Source organism: Pelecanus crispus, chromosome 3 (genome assembly GCF_030463565.1).
Source record: "Pelecanus crispus isolate bPelCri1 chromosome 3, bPelCri1.pri, whole genome shotgun sequence".
Taxonomy (NCBI): domain Eukaryota; kingdom Metazoa; phylum Chordata; class Aves; order Pelecaniformes; family Pelecanidae; genus Pelecanus; species Pelecanus crispus.
The window spans coordinates 114,476,281-114,492,188 of record NC_134645.1 but is presented as its reverse complement, the minus strand read 5'-3'; positions in this window follow the sequence as shown (position 1 = coordinate 114,492,188).

Below are 15,908 nucleotides of genomic sequence, written 5' to 3'. Positions count from 1 at the left end.
TTAATCTGGCTTCATGAAAGACGTTTGCCTTGCTAAACACTTAACTATATTGACAGTGGAGCTGAGATGCCTTGCAATCAGGCATTATTTGATCAGGCAGTTCTTGTTGTACTGTACATAGCTAGAGAGTTGCTTTAAATACAATAAATAAAAGTAAAATCTTACACAAGGCAGCACAGCTTAGTAATTGCTGTTTTGGAGCTCACGTCGCTGCAGTTATTTAGCTCAGCATTTCATCTCCAGCTGCAGCACAATTTTTGCCAAATATAGATAAATGAAGTTAAAGTTATTGGCAACGACTAGTTCTGTATCCCTGTTTCGAGTTCGTAGATTTCATAGGAAAGGCCTTCCTTTATTTTTCTAGCAAGCAATTATTTTGAACTCCGAACTTCTTCACGTTCCAGTACGACACAGTGTTTTCAGTTCTACTTTATCAGGCAGATACTGGTAAACAGAGAGAATGAGCACGTTCCCTGTTTGAGAAATATACCACATGAAATGTGAGGGAGGAACAAGCTCAGAAACTTAACCTCATTCAGCATATTTTAGGGGTTTAATGTAATCTTGACGCTGAATTTGCAGACAGTGCCTTTCAGCACGGATGTCTGACTCTACAGAGTGATAATTTCATTACTTTCTACACAGTACGAGACGACCTGGTAGCATGGTCTGCTGCAGACCGTCCTTCTCACTACAAACTACGTACAGATAACTTTCTGGTTTCTTTAGACCTTCCATAGAAAACAACTCCTTGCATCCGAATTTAACAAATGAGACAATACAAATACACGTACATGATTGCTACATAATATTGAACATGGTCTCAGTCACTATAAAACATTTATTGTTAAATAAACCCAAGAATTGTAAAATTTAGAAATATACTACTATTTCTTCAGATTCTTTCAATTCTATTTCCTTCTCACTCATGCAAACACATTAGACTGTGACTTTTACAGCTATCTTGTGTTTATTTGTGACCAAGTAAGGGGGATCAGAAAATGCTGGTGTTTCCCTCTGACCCACCTGGCTGCTTTTCCTTTGATCTATGACCCCTTCTGTTAAAAGGCAACCAGAAATGTCTTACTCTCCAGAAAGCAAGCTCATGGAGCTTTTATTTTGAATGGATATGCATGGCAAATCACATCTCAAGAACTGCTGTGAAATGGTCTAGATATGGAAAGGAGAAAGCTCTTCCTTCTTTATGTCCAAACACTGGCTTAGAATTTCTTTCCACAGAGTTTCCATATAAAAAGCATGTGCAGATCTTTTGTCATATGCTACTTCTGCTGTGATAACTTCATTTGGGACCACTGCTTCAGAAGTAGTAACCTCTAAAATTACATTGGGAAGATACCTGAAGTTTGTCAGTGACATTTCAAAGGAAAACCATATTTTCAGAATTAGGAGAGCAAGCAATTTTTTTTTTTTTTTTGCCTGTGAAATTTGCCTGATTCATGCAGAGTAACTGGTTTCAGCCAAAGGAAGGGCTTCTCCTTTTTGTGATTTCTCACCAGCTTTACCGACACTGTGAGTTTCACTTCACAGATCCTATGTCACCCTTTTTTCCAAATAAAACTTGGGAGGTTCAATGAGGTTATAGGCTTTTAGTTGAAAAAAAAAATCCTCCACAAAAACCCCAAACTACCTAACAAAATAATTGCTGCTGCTATCACAGCAGCAAATGAAAACCAGGTATTTGTATTTGCCTGCATATTGTAGAAGAGAAAAATATGTTTCATTCGCTAACACAGAATGATTTTCAATAGATGTTGTGAAATTATCCACTTTTCAGTTTGCACTGATTTTGATATTACTTTAGAAAAGTTCAGCTAAGAACATCTCTTAGCTCTTTTGGAATTCATGGGGACTTACAACGTGGAGAGCATTCTTTCTATGCTATAAATATAGTATTTGGTCTTATATTGGGCTTTTTCATTGAAACACCTGAAGCATATTACAAGTAGAGTGAATTAGGAATGATGGGATTTTTTGTATAAGAAATGTTGGTGAAAATAATATTTTCCACTTCTGAAAATATTTTTTTACAAAAAAAAAATTTTTAAAGACAACATCTTTTTTCTTGAAGGCTGTCTTATGGAAAAAAGTTACTGTTTCCCATGAAGAAAAAGAAAAATATTTCTGCTTCACTGAAAAGCTATAACACAGCAACAAATTTCCAACACAAAATTCAGGATTATCTTAATTAGGACCACTATTTAAGCCTCATGTTCTCCCTGTAATTTGTGAATTATATGTATTTTACAAAGGAGTAGACAGAGATGTTACTAATTCTTTAGGTTTATAAGGTGAATTGGTGCAGTCACAACAGAACTGTAGGTTTTACAACCCCATCTCCTGTTCATAGTACTAAACCAGCTGAAAATAGTACTTTACAATATGAAGGAGAGAAACTGGAGCTTTTTCCAGTATGGTTCTTCTTTCTCATGAGAGCAACAAGCAATAGCAAATAACAGTTTTGATGTTCCAGCCAGTTTCTATAGGATTCCTGTTACTAGTATTGGTGCAACTTTTCATGGTGGATTCAAAGAGCATTTTTCTGAAATTTTTATACCAGTACAACTCCAACAAATGCAGCTATCCCTAATTTATACCAATAAATGAGGTCGATAGGGATCAGGATCACTGCTCTATACTCAAGAGGAGATATTTCTTAGGGCTGGATGAGTATCTCTGGTTCCTATTGTCTTTCATGGGTTGAAGTTGACTCCCTCCGATAACTGTACTTTCTTGGGGCTACTCATACATGTCATTGCCCATGTGGCTCAGAATGTATGTTGGAATATCTGAATCTAGCTGGCTTTTGCTGAGGAGCGCATCAGGCCATGCTCCTTATGTCTCTGCTGAAACCCACATATGGTCAGGCCCATTTTGGTGCCTTATGGTCAGAGGGTGAAGTTTCACAGTCAAACGTAACCATTTCTCATTCAGGTTATTTTCCTCATAATTAATCAACCTGACTAGAAGGCTGATCTGGCCTCATCAGCTATGTAGCTGGAAAGCAGAGAGAAAAAACAGAGCCTTCCTGATATCGTGGCAGCATTCCTTCAGCGTATCCCTCCTGGAGAGTGGTTTACCACAGGGTCTCCTGTTTGCACATACAGGGCTGCCCTCCCCCTTTGAGTGACATAACAACAACATGATGTGAAAATAAAGTGAAGAACTCCCAGGAATGTTCCTCTCCAAAGCACACGTGCACATACAAACTCACAGAAGCGAGCTCGTTTACACACTCAGGCAAATGCAGGCGTCTGCACGCGCACAAACTCGTGCCCTGTCACATTTGGCTCGATAGCCAGCATGGTTAAATAATGTCAATAGCAGAAAGTCTTACAGTGCTGACACTTCCTCTGGCTGTAAAATATTTACTGTTCCTTTAAAACTGTGAATAAAAAAAAGGTCAGTCTGTATACCGAACAAGGAGTAAAAAAAAAAAAAAAAATCCTTTTTTTATTAGAAAACACTTGAAACTTATCATGTGCAGCAGATGGGAGTAGAAAATGCAGCTTGAAGACAGTTATATAAATATATCCTTGATGTCTGTTTTGCTTTTCAATTTGCAGTGAAAAGTACAAAGGTAGAGTAGAGCGCCAGCCAGGGCTGCACTGTGTCTCTTGATATCCATTCCAGATGTTGGCTAGACTTTGTGGAGCCAGGCTTATGGCACTGAGGCTGGAGCTAGTTGTCTTTTCCTCCAGGTGTGATGCTTCATGCTGATCCCCCCACATGCTAGCCTGTCTTATCCAAACACACTAAGCTCTGTGACAGGCATCTACCACCTTTTTGACCAAAATTCACCTCCCTTCCCCCCCCGCCTCCACGCTTTCCACCCACCCCAACTTCTTTCAGCTTGATGGGCTCTGCAGACAAGCCCACTTGTCCCTGCCTATCATTCTGTCACTTCAAAAGCAAGTCCCCCTAAAAAAATGAGCTCTGACGTGGTTCTCAAATAATGCTAGTCAGTTAGTAGCTGCTTTGAATATTCCTCTTTGTGTTTTGAGAGTGTCTGGAGGTACTATTTGACACCGAGTATGTCTGCCAAGCCTCTAATGGTAGTTCTCTGTTTGTGCATGCTTGTAAAGGATTTTACACTGTAATATTTTAACTCCCTGATTAAACATTGCTAAGCACAGAAGTATATCATAAATCTTGCAGGCGCCAACTCCATTTATCTGAATGCTAGTTGCTGTCTACGGTGGGTAAACAAATTACAGCACAGTTTATTACAATATATGGGGCCACGATGTAGCTCTATTAATATCTTGTACCCCCTGGAAATATATTGTTGGCTCACAGTCTGAATCTTCTCTCCTGAACAATTAAAAATAAATTCTGAATGGAGGGTGGGAGGGTGCGCGTGAGAGGGAGGGGGAAGCATCAGGCACTTTCAAGGGGAAACTTGCTGGGAGTAACAATAATGAGCTGCAATATCAAATTACTACTATCCTGGGTTTGAGGTCAGTACATATTGAGCTAGTTGTAAGATATTAAAGTAGAAACTTTTCTAGTTTGGAATGCATTAATGCTGCTAAAGCTGCCAGCAAAACAGCTAGAAAGCGTTTGAGTTGGAGAGGGCAGAAACAAAGGAGAATGTTAACAAGCAAGAGCATCGGAATCTCTTCCTCTCCCAGCTACAGGCAGCACGTTTGCAGAGATCATTGTCATTAACACTAGCAGGTTTGAGGTGCACAGATCCTCCACTTGTTGATAAGAGGTAAGCACTAGAGAAGTTGGAATATTTCTGAAGCCATCTAAAAAAATAGTCACTTCTACTTTTTATCAGTTTTCTTAGCCTACACGAATAATCCCAGTTATGTGAATTTATTGCAATCAGTGGAAGCTCTGTCTTCTCAAAGTGCAGAATAAATGACTGATTAAAGTAGGAAATTAAACATTTGGCAATTCTACTGGGAGGTTTTTGGGAGGACTAGTGTAACCCCATTTAAGATGGTCTGTGATATGTTTCAATACAGAAAGGAGCAAAGAAAGAAGTGCTATAAGTTTTAAGAAAATTCATGGCAACTATTAAAAATAATTAAACTGCTAAAAAAGCTGGAACAAGATCAACATCAAAATAGTATGTGTAAATCCCTGTTTACTTTTGATGTTATAAAAGCATGACTGCTACTCATCCTGGTGCATGGAGTGGTGGCTGACAGGCCGACTGTTAGTGGAGCTATACCAGTTGGAGATTACTTACAGTGGTGCAGCCACGATGGTAAAATAAAATAAAGTAAGTAATGGTTGCTTCCCTAATTCTGCACTAATGCCTGCATGGGGGCTGGCACTGCAATGTCTGATACAAACTGGCAACCCTGACACCATGTTCAGTGGGAGCAGGCACAGCTAGTTGCTATCTCCCTTCCAGGAAACCACAAAACACCAACATTTTACAGACTGGAAAAGAGTTCATTACTTGCCGGGGCAGGGCAGGATAATGTTCCGATGTTCTTAGCTGGGCTCCAGTGGCCAATAACACAAACACTATCCTTCATAAAAGCAATTGGGGCTTGGTAAAAATAGAAATCCAAATATTTTTAAAGTTTTTGCATATTGTCAATACTGTAAATCATCACATAAGATTGTATAGCAACTGGCGAAAATATGTCTGTAACTAATAAAATTAGAGCCACGGACTTTTACCTAAGCAGTTTGTCTTTACATCAGAAAAGAAGTAAGGCTAAATTAATTGCTAGCCTTTTCCTACTAAAGCCAATGCATTTAGGCCAGGACTGAACTCAGTTACAAGATTCTTAAAGAAAAACAAGTGCTATGTTTGTGTCAGTTTGTAAAGATCTTGCTTATATACACATTCATTGCTTGATTCAACAATGTTTTCGGCATTCTGGCCTGATCCACCAAAGCATTTAATCACATGTGCAGGCATGTAGGCGATTTCTTTCACATCAGTTAAACTATTTATGTGCTTAGCGCTAAGCACATTGAAGGGCCAAGCCTGGAATGGAATTATTTTTAAAAAAAATGCCATGCAGGAAGAGCAATGCAGTTTGCAAAGGTACTGTTAGGGCACGTACCACCTCATCACTGCAAATAGTGCCTGAAGGTGCCGAGCCCTACTTGCTCATGCTCTAATTGACTCCATGCAAGTAAGGAGCTCCAAGTATCTCTCACAAGGTGTTTAGGACACATCTCTTGATCACCAAGGTGGAAGGTTCAAATAAAGTATGTCCTGACTTCTAAAAGAATAGGAACATTTTAGGAATAAAATTTGATTCTGCACCCTGAAATATTTGGGTAATCAAACCAAGACTTCGGAAAGTGTTCTGATCCTGGAAGGACTCACCCTGTACAATCCTGTGAAGTAGGGGAGTGTTTGTCAGAAGGATGCCAAATAAACCAAAGTGTAATTTCCTGTGGTTGAGCATTTGCACCTCAACTGGAACTGATTAGGAAGGTTTGAATCTAATAACTGGAAAAAGAGGGGCAGGAGGGGTCACAGGCTTGCAGAGGTTCTTTGGAGAAGTCAGTTAACTGGCAAGGGGACCCTATGGGGACATCAGAAGATATTTTGGCAAAAAATGAGAGCTGGGAGAGCAGGATAAGAAAGAGGGGAGGAGGAATGAACCTTTTAGAGCTGAAGTAGGGAGAGAAGAATAGGACATTTAAGTGCAGGAAAAGTCTTGGGGCAGGAGAGTAAAAGGAGGGTTTGCCTGCAGACTTCTCACTGGAAGAATGGAAAAGCAGAAGATAGACTAGCTGGCATGTTGGCCTCTTCAAGAAGTTCCCCATAGCAGGTTATGAAGAGCCACTGAAGGGCTTACATCTTACTGGTCCTGGAGAGAGGAGGGAAAACATCATGGTGGAGACTGAGGTGAGCAGGGAAAGATAATCAAGGTGTGCAGTCCACCTTAAAACAAGAAAGCTCAAAAGGAACTATGGGAACCAACAGAAAGAGCTGGTACTTGGGATACTGTGTTGAAGTACATGCTGGGGTGTATATGTGCAAAGGACGTAGACATAGAAAGTGACTTTGTGTTGAGAATTCAATAGCTGCCTAGTAGAGAAAATGAAAAGGCTCCCAGAAAGGATGGCTTCATCCTATGGTATCTGATAAAGACAGTTTGGAGAAAATAAAAAAAGGAATAACAAATGGCAGTCCTGCCAGACTGATCAGTTGTGACATGGATTATTTATCCTTTCCACCCCATTTTCAAAGACAGGAAAGAGAGTCTTAAAAGACTCTGATCCATCTGGTGAATTTCAAGTTTGGGTGTCATTCATGGTATAGAAAGCTGATTTCTTGATTTTATATTTGCAGACTCAATGACAGGAGACAAGTTTATAAAACACCCAAAGAGGTTTGAATGACTTCTTGGACCTTCGATGATTCTGCTACTCTTTACACAGTATTCAGTGGCATAATCATGGACTGGTGAGAATGATGAAGGTTGTCAGAAGGGACTGTAATGTTTTTTGGTACTTAAGACTAAACTCTGTTCTGACTATGTACTGGATTTTTGTGAGTATTCACCAAGCATGTTAATAATATTTTGATGTACCTTGTGTAATATTAATTCCAAATGTCATTGTCAAATTCACAAACTGTTTGTATTTGCAATGAAAACACTATCACTTTAATTAAATCAGGGAACAAACCCCAGTAATATAGTATCTAATATTCAATCCAAATTTATATGACTTTTGAGTTTTCAAGTGCCCTGAGACTTTCTGGCATCTCTCAAAACAAAATCACATTTGAATTAGTGTGTATCTGACTCAAATCAATGTTGGTTTTTGCTTAGTCAGCAATGGGATTTTGGATCAAGCTTTAGAGCACATGCACAATTTGAAAGATACATTCATTAATCTTTTCATTACTACTTTCCCAGAGGTTTTCTGGAGCAATGCTGAGTTTTAAGATGGGGAGAATCAAATGAAGTAATAGGTAAAAGTTACTTCAAGCGTAGTGGCCTGCATGGTAGAAAGCATGGAAATGCTCATGAGAGAAGGAAATGAAATGAGCCCATGGTCTGAACCACAGATGTAGTGACCAGTTAAAATCACGAGCAGAAAATCAATCAAGCAGTACTAACCATAAAGTTGCAACATCTGGCTTATGAAGTCACTTATCTGCACAGCACTAGAACCTGGAATGATAGAGTAGACAAAATATCATATTGTTTTCCTAGCACTTACACTTTCTTTAACCATCTGCTTTTCGCTGCTATTTAAAGACACTGTGCTAGACAGACCTTTGGTTTGACCTTTGCACTGTTGTTCTCAAGGTCAGTCACAGGAACTCCCTGTCACACAGATCTCTTCACAACATTTGGTGACAAATATATTTGTGGGCAATCCCCACAACTCATGAAACTCAGCATCAACTTAAAAAAAAAAGAAGGTTAATTTACATAGATTACTTGTTTGCTGGGAATACTTCCTTCAGCTCTACGCTTAACTGTGAATTCATTCTGTGTCTTTGTGATGAATTTTCTACAGAGGAATTTCTTACATGAGTTTTATTGATTAAGCTCTGCCTGTATCTTCCAGGGTCTGTGTTTGTAGTCTTTCCCACTGGATATAATTAAACAGATATCCATTTTTTTTTTATTTCAGGAATTTAAATGAGGTTTCTCTGTTATAAGCTATGTCACCTAAGTTCTGCTCATGCTGCGTGCTGAAAGATAGACATGTTGACTGCATGATGCAGACCTTCAGTGGTTTCAGTAAGTCTCCAGAGGAGACTCTTTCTCCATGAAGATACAGGGAACCCCAGGGATATTGAGGAAAAATGCCTCAGCCAGCACTGGTGGAGAAAGCCATAAAATACTATTCCACTGGTGCTACAGTGAGAGATGTCCCCAGTGCATGCAGCCAGACTGAGGGAGGGATGGTGCCTGCACCCCTGGTCTGTCTGGTCATGTTTTCATGTGGCCGTGAAATGCCACAAGATGCGCTCAATAGTTTCCCCACTGCACTCAGGGAGTCCACAGACTGCTTGGGTCGCTGGGTGGATGCTTTAGAGAAGGTCAAAAAGGCCCCTGCACATATTGTACCTTAGCATGAGCCACATAAGCAGCTAAAATCCAGGCCTGTGTGAAGACTGTCTGTTGTAAAAGGGAGAGCACGTGACAGAATTATTCTCGTAACTATAACAAGGGGAGCCAGTGTGCTAAGAAAGGAACACATAGCTGCAGGCTAGATGAATTAATTTTTCTAGCACTGCACGTGTCACAGCCTTGATAAAACTCAGTTCTCTTAGTACACTCCAAGCTGCTGTGTTTGAGTAATATTCCAAAATATCTCAATGTTTTAAGCTTTCTTACGTCTCAGTAAGATTTAGCCTCTCCTTCTGTCAGACTTCTTTGTTATGTTTTTTATCTACTATTGTTTCAGCAAAGTGAGACTTCTACAGCCCATCGCCTCCTCCCCTACTTCTCCATGCATATCATTTCCCAGAACTCCACATTATGGCAGCTTCTCCTCTCAAAGATATGGGATAATGGAGGTGAACAGACAGGTAGCAAAAAACATCATGACTTACTTCAGCTAGCATTAGAAGTACACATCTGTGGACAAAACATTTCCACATTCAGCCTCCTGCTTCAGCTTCCTCTTTACCTTGGATGGTTTCTGTCCTTGGGTCAGTTTTCTGGGTTGTCCATGACATTTCTCCAGTTTCAGGTCTGAACCACTGAGTTTTTCTCAGTCCTGTCTGCTCCCTCTTTCCTTCCTCTGAGGTGATCTCAGAGAAAACAACTTCTGTAAGTCCCTTTCCTATACCTCAGGTGATCTTTAGATAAGGTGTATCAGATGATTTGTTTCTTGGTAACTAATCTGCAGTTCAATTGCTATCTTTCCGGGGAATCAGACTTGAAATAACCGTTTGCTCTGGATAGTTGCCATCTTTTATCCAAGTGTGCTCCATTTAAATGGTGGATCATCAAAGTTTAATGGCTCACTATTTTTAGCCATGAGCCAGGTGCAAGCAACTTTTCTGTCACCTACTGTGGGTTTTATGTCAATATGGAAGCAAAGGATCGGAAGGAGGAGCTGAGTGTGCCACATTCCTGCTGGAACTTGCATCCTGACAGATGTCCATAAGAAAGATTCCAGTGTCAAGAAGAAATCATAGGTAGAGAAATTCCCCAAACTGTCTCAATCTGAAATGCTGTTTAACCATATGTCTCGTTATAATTAGCACCAGTAGGATGCATATATTCCAGATCTGAGTTGATAAAATATATTCATTTTGATAGCATGATTTTATAGAAATCTAAAATATTTTCTGCCTGAGTGTGGAATGCAACTGTCCTTGCCAGCGATCTGAAGTCAGTCTCTTCGAGATGCAAGCACAGCCACAGAAAATGGTGCCTAACTTCACTGAACACAGTGATCTCCCGTGGCTCCACCGTATCCCCATCCCTGCCAGCAGTCTGCAGGACTCTGTCTAGCTCAACGTCCATCAGCCAAGAACAGGTCCAGTTCCCTTCTACCGTCAGTGTGAGAGATCCCGTCTGTTGCAGAACTGATTATCTCTCACTTCACAGGAACATGCCTGTTCTTTATTTATCAGTGATATGAATCCCTACATATCAAACTAAAGTTATTTTTGGGTGAGATAGGAATGGTTTCCAAATTAAATTATGAATTACCTAATCATTATATTCGCATTGCATTTGAATGCGTGCAAAGCATAGATCCAAGCTGGATGGGCAGTCCATGGACTCTGAGGGATTGAAATTCACATCTTTTTCACATACGAGGTTTGGAAGGAATGAACTTCAGAAATTCTAGTTCAGCAGGTCCAAGTCCTGAAAAATTTTTTATCTGGGATTATAGTGGAAACATATTGAGTGAAGAGACCAGCTAATTGTTATCACTGTCATTCTTATGTAAGAAGTGCCTTCGGCTACTTATGTGAATGGAATTAGAACATAAATTCTTGACAACTTTAACACATGCTACCTGAATACCCATCTGTTTAGTTTAAGAACAAAAAAGGGGTTCATTAATATAGTATTGAATAAATTAGCCATGCTGCTATATGTGTTAAAATGTGTTACAATATTTAGCACCGCTTTCTTTCTTTTTAAACTGTATCTTAGAAAGCCTGCTGCATTTTTCATATGAAAACCGAACAGCAAATTGGATCTGCATCTAACAAAAGAAATTCATGTTTTGAAGTTGCGGAGTGGTGGCTGACCACTCATACACATGGGCTGACTAGAAATGTTGCTTAGAAACACCACGTTATCAAAGAGAACCCAACATCAGGTTGGAGTGTTTCCCAGACAGCCGGTTAGTGGTGATAATTTGCAATGGAAAATTCTAATATCTGTTCCAACACTTCTTTATTTTCTAGATCTTCTTACTTTTCCTTCTTCAGATTATTTGTCATTTCACTTTACAATTTTCTTCCAAACTCTGATTTGGAAGATAGCTTTGAAGTATGAGAACTATATTTTTGGATGGGTAAGTGCTTCAGCAAGTATTAAGAAAATGTTGTTCAGCAGAGTAAAATATATGGAAAATCCATGATGAAGGAACTGCAGTGTAAATTAATATTATTGACATGAGGACTGACTTAGCTAGATTTAAATGTATAATTTTCTCTGTATATCTTAATAGTAACCACTTGTTGTGGACTTTTGTTTCTAAAGATCATAAAAGAATTTACAAATTCTGTACAAATACAGGAATTATCTATCCAAACATTGCAATCATCTCCTGGGTAGAACAGATAGTTCTACCTCTAACAGATAGAGGATAATTTTATATTTTCAAACAGAAGAAGTTATCCAAGCAGGGCAACTAAAGAACTGCATTTGTCTTGTCGTGCGCAACCAGGAAGATTTAACAGACTCTCCTCATACTCCAAGGCAATTTCATATTGCAGTAGCCTGTTGTCTGCTCCTCTCGTCCACACCAGGGCTCACAGCATCTGTCACTTCAATCGCCATGGCTGGAGTTAGGAGGAAATGGGTCACACTGGGACATATAGGGAAAAGTAGTCTCCAAGCAAGTTGGGTCCTAGACTGTTTTGTACATATTTACAACTTGAATATATATGTTTTTATGTATATATTTCTATTGAATCCTATATCTTATAAAAGAGATTTTGCCCCGTCCCCCTTGGAAGAACAGCTTCTACCCAAAGCTGAGCCCTTGTGTTGACTCAGGGGGAGGAGTGCCATCTACTGAGTCTCCCACATGAGTATGCACTTCATCTGCTAGGGTTTCTTTCAAGGTCCTCAGGGGAAGTGCCCAACCAGAGTACAACAACTTCTCTTTTTCTTAAGAAGAAACCTTTTTATTAAGCATGCACTGTAAGTTGTTGGATTTCCCCAACAGCCCTTCTTACTGCCAAACCCAAGCCTCTTTTAGGTCTTTCCCTACTAGCTTTTTTTAAAAAAAAAAAAAAATTCAAAGGGAAACATGCAAAATAGTGCCACAATAGTATTAAAGCTGGTTCCCTGATCAAAACAGGTGGCAAGACTCAGTGACTTTTTTGCTTCTCTCCTATCTTAAAATAGGGCAGTTCTGTTCCTTGAAGCCACCACTGAATCATGTGCAGACAGACCCCAGCCCTCTTCTAGCCCTTCCTTTGCATTTCAAGTTTGTTCTGAGGAAAAAAATAGAAGTTTAAGTTTTACGGGCAAATGGGAATGTAGAGAATGGCAGGCATGCGTAGGTAGGAAGCTTAAGGCACTTTAGGTACTGTGTACAATACGTTGTGTTTTCAAGGCCACACAGGGGCATGCATTTCCCCATTGCTCTAAGACTACTGCCAGTTTCAGTGGAGTAAGCACAAACTGAAATGTTTAGGTTACTTACAATATGAATGTCCCCTGCCAGAGATATCCTTCATGTGGGAAGGTGAAAATGAGTTGTGAAAACAGAGCGTAGAAAACATAGATGACAACAGAATGTGAGTGAGAGAGATGCCACAGAAAAATAGTAGAAAAATGCAGATCCTCATTTAAGATTTCCGTATACTCTAGAGTACTAAAATGCGGTTGGTACAGTTTATAACATAGATTAATGTATATTACTGTTCCCAAAGGAAGTAAGGGGAGATGAGTTACCTGAAAGAGAACAATCAAAAAGCTGTGTGTCTGCACAGGGCAGGACCCCACATATCTCTCACAGCTTTCTACATAGTTCACACTTTGTCTCCAGTGTCCAAGTGCTGAGTCCCATGGTCACAGAGGAACATGAATGTCTTGTAGATCTTTTATTGCTCTTATTGCCCACATAGCTCTTACAGCCTGCTATGGGTACTGCAGCATGAGCAGTCACTGCCCTGGGACCACATCCTATCCTTGCGGTGCTCAGCTGCAGGGTGAAGAGCAACACTGGTGTCATACGGCCACCACTGGCTGGCAGCCAGGCTGAATCTGCTCCTGTAGATGTCACGGAAAGAGATGGATATTGCAATAGTGATGATGATTTTTTTCTTTTCTCAAAGAAAATAAAAACAACTGGGTGACATCTGAGTGGAGAAGATTTCACTGTATAGTACTATAAGCTCACACTCCCAACCGGACCATGGTGCAGACTAGGGTTGAAGCAGCGGGGTCCAGGATAGCTTCATGATTGCACGTAGTGCAGCAAAGGCAGTGCTGTGCTGGTCTGGGATTAGCAGGTATGCCAATTAGTGTGGTACTGATTTTGTTTTGCTTCTTTCAGATGAAGCGTGGATCCCTCATAGTGCCGTGCTGCACTGAACAAGACTTCAGCTTAGAGCAGTATTAGTTCAGGCAACTTTGCCCTGGCTTGATGTAACTATGTCTTAGGTCTTATTAAAGAGAGGTTATGCAATCAGGGAAGAAAAACCATCATATACACTTTAGATCGCCATTTATCCAGCTCAGGTTCTGGCTCTTACCACTTACCTCAACGCATTTCCAGTGAATGTTTGGATTCAAAACTTTACGTTAAAACAAAACAAAACCCAAGCATTTAAAATAATGCACAAATGCAGGGGGAATAATTGAGATCTATATACAGGAAGATGCCAAACAGAGATAAAGAGACAAAAAGTCAAACTGATGACAGCCTTGCTCACAAGAAATAGTGTGGGTGACTCAGTTCTGAGCATGGCAATGCAGTGACTGGGGACGCAGCAGCTACAGTGCTGCACACACCATGGCTCTGGCCCCATCCGCTGGCCTTAAATAGCTGCCTGCCACTGCTGTAGATTGATTTATCTCTGCTAAGAGTTAGAACTGCTGTCAAGGAGAAGGAGGGTTTAGGAATTTCCATTTTTTAAAAGGGTAATCTTAATTATTTTTTTTTAGCACGTTGTGATATATGCATAACTTTGGAGAAGCAAAGCAGCCCATTGTACAGTCATCATCACAGCGTTTTTAGAGGGCCTGATTTCCTCTAAGGTCAATCTACACTTATATATGCGTACCCATGGAAATAAATATGTATATGCATATGTAGGGATATGTATACATGCACATACACGTTATGTACATTTTTTGAAGTTAGTTTGGTTAATGACGGTTTTCCATTGGCTTCAGTGGGGGAGGTTAAGGACTTAGAGCCTATCTAATCTTTGCGTTCATTGATGTTAACCTTTCTTTTGAAACTTAAATTCTGTGCGTTCTATATATGCCCAAGTTTTGGTGCATCTGAAGTATTTATGTCCATAAGGCCACATTCAAATTTAGTCATGTATTGAGTAAAAGCTCCTTGTAAATTAAAAAAAAAAAGTGCTCAAGGAATAGCTAAGATTTTTCAATACTACATACTTAAAAAATGTGTGGGTTTTTTTGAGGGGAACTTTATTCCTGGCAATATTTGCCAACCTGGGAACTTTGTGTTGTGTACAGTCCTACTAGTTTCTTACATTCATGGAATACACATCATTGCAAATACTTCTTTGATCAGAAGCAGGCCAAATTTCTCTTAAACCATATATATTTTTTCAATGAAATCAGAGTCTTTTTGCTGCAAGGGATTAATTTAAACAATAATGGTATATTTTCAAGTAAGCAATTAAAATATATCATCTTCTCTTTAAAAGGTTAAGCATAGGTGAATTTCTAGTAATGCAACCCCCTTCTTTCTAGCACTTTCAATTTTATTCCAAAAATTTCTGCATCTCCTGTGAGCTTGCTCATGAATCATTGAAAGAACACATTCTAAGAATAATTCTTTTGGAAACAATTTACAAATAATTTAAGAGTTACAATAGATTATATAGATTAGTATCACTGTTTAAGTATTTTAAAATGCTTGTGTCTCACATAATTTTAATCTTATAATACCAGTGCTGGAATAGCACGTGGTTCTTGCAGGAAATCACTAGGTGGTGCAATTATACATAGTCTGCCAATCAATTTTCTGTGTTTGAGCAAATGTTCAGTCTTGAGAAGAAATACATAAAGCATGATACTTTATTAGAGGGACTTATAGGAGCAAAATAGGCATTTGCTTTATGCTGCTCTGATGCCCTAAAGTGTTCAGACAAAGTTGCTTGCTGCCAACCAGGCTTTTGTGTTGGACAAAGAACTCTGAAAGAAGAGATGTACAGTACCTGTATTCAATTCAGCCCCTACTCTTTTCAGTGTTCGTGCATATATGGAAATAAATATGTAAGCTAGAATATTCCCAGACTGTCCCTGACTTTTTAATTCTTATTCGCTGGGAAGCTGACCTATAAAGCCTTAAGACACTGGTGCTTAGAAAAGGGAAACATCAGTATCACAGTAAGACACTGGTGCCCTTTCTTCTTAAACTGAATGATGTAATGTAGAAATATTCACCCCAAGTGAACCTGGACTATACACATCAGCAAGGGATATATGTCTTTTCTCTAAAAGGATATCAAATTCCGCACATAGGAAATGGCAGGCATGTGCAGCTACATTTCTCTTCCCCAGAAGAATAGCTGTGGAGAGAACCAGAGC